This window comes from Octopus sinensis, linkage group LG10, assembly GCF_006345805.1.
Source record: "Octopus sinensis linkage group LG10, ASM634580v1, whole genome shotgun sequence".
NCBI lineage: Eukaryota > Metazoa > Mollusca > Cephalopoda > Octopoda > Octopodidae > Octopus > Octopus sinensis.
The window spans coordinates 39,498,309-39,504,281 of record NC_043006.1 but is presented as its reverse complement, the minus strand read 5'-3'; positions in this window follow the sequence as shown (position 1 = coordinate 39,504,281).

Sequence of the window (5,973 nt, the reverse complement as noted above, 5' to 3'; positions counted from 1 at the left end):
ACATGCATAACCTCTCGCTCAAACACATACGCACACACACTTATACACATACACACGTACGCACGTATATGTATACATACCTTTATATATAAATGGGCTGGTCCTGTTGTCAGGATGGATGGTGTTAGTTTATCCGTGAGATTCTGAAAGGAGAGTGTTCACATAAAATGGCACCAAGTAATAAGCCAAAGAAAAGATTCAACAATGTGATTAAGGATAATCTGTTGTTTCTGGATATGGATATTAGAAGTTGGGAATATTTAACAAACAGAAGGATAAGCAAGTGTAGTATAACTAGGGAAGATTGCGAGAAATTGTGGGCAAATTGTACAGAACATGAAGAGCTAAAGGGTTCCTGCAAAAAGGGAGAAAACGGAATTTTGAGAAGATTTGAATCCAGAATTTAGATGTTATGTGTGCAACAGAGTGCCGCTTTCTAAAGCTGGTCTCATGGATAACCAAACCTCCTAAGTAATAAGGGTGACAATGGATGACGATGATGACCAGTGGCCGCAGAGGACTGATAACTATGTTTTCCATGTCAATGAAAAAAATTGTCGTTCTCAACGTTGTCTGGCCAGAGCTTGTAATGTCATGGACATATTCATAGCTGCAATATCCTTTTCTAAAATTCAGATTTATTTTCACGGTAAGGCTTACGTATCGTTCCTGAAAAAATACCGTCTTTGATGTAAGACGCATGTTTTTACAAAAACGTCTCAAAACATCACTCCGGGTCCTATATGCGAATTTGAACATTTCATAAACTGTACTGCTCTATAAACTTTTTATTGCCCCTATTATGCCCGTGCGTATTTTGAGCCATCAAATAAGATATAATACCAGTTTTAAGATTAATATGAAGGATTTGGTTAAAGTGGCGAGCTGACAGAATCGTTTGCACTGCGGGCAAAATGCTTAGCAGTATTTCGTCTGTCTTTACGTTCTGAGTTCAAATTCTGCCGAGGTCGACTTTGCCTTTCATTCTTTCGAAATCGATAAAATAAATTGTAGCCGAGGGCTGGGGTCGATGTAATCGACTTGCCCTTCCCTGAAAGTGCTTCCTTTGTGCCAAAATTTGAAACAAATAATAATGATCTGATGAAAAGATATGTTATTGGTGATTTAAGCTAGAAAGTACAACTGCAACTCTTATAGAGGTTGGGTTTGTTCCCCTGTGTCACCAGTCTAGTTTCTTTTCTGTATATCATTGAAGATAAGCAAAGGCTATGTAGATGTTGCTATCCGGATATATTTGAAAATCAGAAAAAGATAACAACAAAGGCTTGATCAAATCACAAAAGCAGGATTATACCACAGCAAGATCAAACTACAGCATCCGAAACAAGCTACCGCGCCAAGATGAAGTGATAACAGAAAAAAGTTACATCAAGATCAAGCCACAACAACATTAAGCCATAGCAGTAAGATCAAGCAATATCATGGTCAAGACCGATCAAGACCAAACCACAAGATCCTCATTAGGACACAAGGTGAGTCCACAAGATCAAGCCACAACATTAAGATCAAGCCGCAGCATGAAGACCACGGTACAACGACTTCAATGGGAAGCCACAACAACAAACACAAATTGCTCTTCTCAAAGCAGCACCTGTCGATGTCCGGGAAATAGCGAGGCGGATCGCCTTGCCTTTATTCCTAGGAACAGACAAAAAATCTTCTCCTTTCCTCGGCCACGTCAGAAGCGTAACATCATTTCCATTGTCTTTAGAATGGTCAAGATATGAACAATAAAAAAGGGGTAACAGATTATCAGGCAATGAAAAGAAATGAAAACTACCTTCAAATAAAAAAGGGTAGGTGGGTCCGAAGAAAAGACGATTACAATGTACGCGGTGCACTTCACCCATAACAAAACAGAATGTGGTTCACGGTGGTATAAGTTAGGTCCTCGTAGAATTAAAGTTGTATTATGCGGTGCGCTAACTGTAGAGACAGAAAGAGTCATTGGTGACAGAATATTACTGAAAATCATGGTAACAGCCTATCACTTACTCGAGATAAAAATCCAAAAAAATAGGATATTTATCAGTGCAAAGGGCGTTTTGGGTTTAATAGGTTACCATTTGAGGATTAATGAACAAGCAGAATCGTGTTGTGTTCTAGAAATACCGCCGTGGTGTTTGAGTATTTTGTTTGGTATTAGTTTCTTGAATTTTATTGATTATAATGTGTTTAATTAAGTCGTTTATATATTTTCTTTTAATCATAATCTGTAATTAAAAATAAATTGAAATGCTTTAATATATAGTACGATGTCGTTGCCACTCCGTTTATTGTTATATAGGCTTGTCTGTATATGCATATGTTTTTGCAACAACTCTCTAATACGTAGGTTGTACATCTGATCGAGTTCTAGTGACAGTAAAAGACATCATCAACAGCATTATTATTATTATTGTTATTGTTATTATTATTATTGTTATTGTTATTTTATTATTATTATTATTATTATTATTATTATTATTATTATTATTATTATATCATTATTATTATTATCGATGTTGTTTCTGTTATTCACGTAACCAGTTGAATTATGCTTAGCACGGAACCTCAAGCTGTCTGTCCAAGATGAGAAACATATCTGCCCGCTCTCGTATTAACATTAAATTTTCTAAATTCTTTAAATTGTTTCAGCTTTAAAGCTGCGGTCATACTGGGGCGTCTTTAATCACCATCGATGACTTTCCTGATAAACTTTTAACCCATTAAGTACCAGTCCTATAAATAGGACACTAAATGCAAACATTAAATAAGCTATATCACATTGACTCATTGTCCTATTTATAGGACATCGAATATTTCCATTTCTACTTGAATTAAAGGAGTTTACATAATAATTAATAATTTTTAAAATTTTAACCTATTTTCAATCATCTGTAAAAATATTAAAGTAATATTCAGCAATTTAAGTACTCTGGGACTTAATGGGTTAAAATCAAAGTAAAGATTAGTGACACTACATCGACATCTAGATGAAAATTAAACTTTCTAAGTTTTACCCTCAATGCTAATAGACAGGATCACGACCTATTGACATCTTTATACCGATTCAAGTGTGAACTTCAGAAAATCACACTTCAAATCCGTAAAATAATCTTCCACTTCTACGATTTCATTTTTCTTCACTCTCTAGCTGGCTATACGGCACGATCTGTGTCCTTATATTTTCAAACAAGGGAATCAAGTTTTCATTCAACTCCAAAGACGTGTGCCTTTTAAGTTATTTGTTTTATCAGTGGTGTAAAATATACATTTTTTCTGTAAACTACAAGAGTTCACAAGAGTTGTGCAATCTTGTGTTAAGTTTAATGATGTGAATTAGTTCCTTGAACAGTGGACTAATCTACCGCATATTTTTTTCTCTAAAACGTTACGATATGTTTTTGACAAGATTTTGTGAGTCTTGCTCCTTGGAGAAACATTTTGCATTCACTTGGAGACCGATAGAATAAGTACTAGGCTTACAAAGAATAAGTCCTGGGGGTCGATTTGCTCGACTAAAGGCGATGCTCCAGCATGGCTGCAGTCAAATGACTGAAATAAATAAAAGAATAAATGTACAGAATTCCTCATCTCAGAAGTATAGAATCATTGTTTGTTTTATTGATGAATGATCTCAAGCTTAGCCCCCACTCAGCTTAAAACAATAGCTATGTATCGCTATTTCTGGGTTATTTCTCTTCATCAGCACAGAATAATTGTTCGGCTAGAGATTACCCTATTTTATTTTTAAGTAGCTAACGCTTGTCCTATTTTATTTTTAAGTAGCTAACACCTGTCCTATTTTATTTTTAAGTAGCTCTGAGATGGTATAACTGACCGGATTGTTTGTGAATTCGCCTCCAACTGAATGCAAAATGTTTCTCCAAGGAGCAAGACTCACAAAATCTTGTCAAAAACATATCGTAGCGTTTTAGAGAAAAAAATATGCGGTAGATTAGTCCACTGTTCAAGGAACTAATTCACATCATTAAACTTAACACAAGATTGCACAACTCTTGTGAACTCTGGTAGTTTACAGAAAAAATGTATATTTTACATCACTGATAAAACAAATAACTTAAAAGGCACACGTCTTTGGAGTTGAATGAAAACTTGATCATGATAATTGCATTACGTTCGGTACTGATCTTTTCAGAAGTCTCTTTCAAGTCTACTAATTTGTCATCACAACGACAGGAAGACTTTTTGATTTTCTTCTTGTTTTCATTAATAGGGAAATAAAAAGTTGTATGATTTTGGCAAAGTTTCTCGTTTGAGATTATGTTTTGGTGAAGGTGAAACTACTGCAGCGAGTTAGTATCGTGATGTTCATTAAAACAGACACGCATTATATACGATTAAGAATCAAAATATTTTGTTAATATCTCTAAACTAGTGATTCTCAACCGGAGTCCATATGGCTCTTAGGCGTCCACATAAGATTTAGTAGCTAACAATTATACACAATGAATCTTTTACACTTCTACGTTACACAAAGTTTTTAACAATTTTTTTGGTACAAATCCTAATAATATTTACAAACAGGCGCAGGAGTGACTGTGTGATAAGTATCTTGTTTACCAGCCACATGGTTCCGGGTTAAGTCCCACTGCGTGGCACCTTGGGCAAATGTCTTTTACTATAGCCTCGGGCCGACCAAAGCCTTGTAAGTGGATTTGGTAAACGGAAACTGAAACATATGTGTGTGTGTGTGTGTGTGGTGTGTGTGTTTATGTGTGTTTGTCCCCCCAACATCGCTTGACAACTGATGCTGGTGTGTTTACGTCCCCGTCACTTAGCGGTTCTGCAAGAGAGACCAATAGAATAAGTACTAGGCTTACAAGGAATAAGTCCTGGGGGTCGATTTGCTCGACTAAAGGCGATGCTCCAACATGACCGCAGTCAAATGACTGAAATAAATAAAAGAATAAATGTACAGAATTCCTCATCTCAGAAGTATAGAACCATTGTTTGTTTTATTGAAGAATGATCTCAAGCTTAGCGTTGAAAGTCTTCACGGAAGAAGAGCACTCGTGCGAACGGAACAGTTGAACTGCGAATCACATGATAACGGAACACTTGTCAATTTACGAGATTACTAAGGCGGTCAAATGGTAGTATCGTTAGTACGCCGTACAATATTCTTAGCGGTATTTCGTCTGTCTTAATGCGTTGAGTTCAAACTAGGCAGAGGCCGACTATGTATTTCACCTTTTCGGGATCAATAAAAGAATTACGATGTAATCGACTTAAGCCTTCGTTGAAATTGCTGGCCTTGTGCCAAAATTTGAAACCAATTCTACTGGAATATTAAAGCTCTGAGCTGCCAGTACCGTTAACACGTTCAACAAAATGCTTAGTAGCATTGCATCCGGTTTTACGTTCTGAGTTCAAATTCTTCCGAAGTTGACCCTGCATGCGATACCTTCAGGGCCGATAAAATAAATACTAATTACGTAATCGATTGGCTTCCTCCACCAATGTTTCAAGTCTGGTGCCTGAAGTAGAAAGAAAAAGAAAATTACCGCAATACAGGTGTTTATGGCTTTAAAGTGTACTGCACTACGGTACCTATTTCCATTTAGATGGTTCAGATTGTTAATTCAGATATAGCTGTGCGGAAACTTTGACAACGTGTTTTAGAATTTTCCAGAAAAAAAATAAAACAATCTCCGTCCTGTTAATGACACATGCTTTTTTAGACGCAAATTTGTCCTCTACTGAAACTAAGTTGACAAAAGCGTCACATAACATTGAAAAAAAAGAACCCCAAAAGGTCTCATATATAATGTGTGTGGTGTGGGTGTGGGTGTGTGTGTTATGTGCGTTTGGTGTGTGTGTGTGGTGTATAGGTATATATATATATATATATATAATATATATATATATATATATATATATATACGTGTATATATATATGCATTTATATTATATATTGTATATATATGTAAATATATACCTATATAT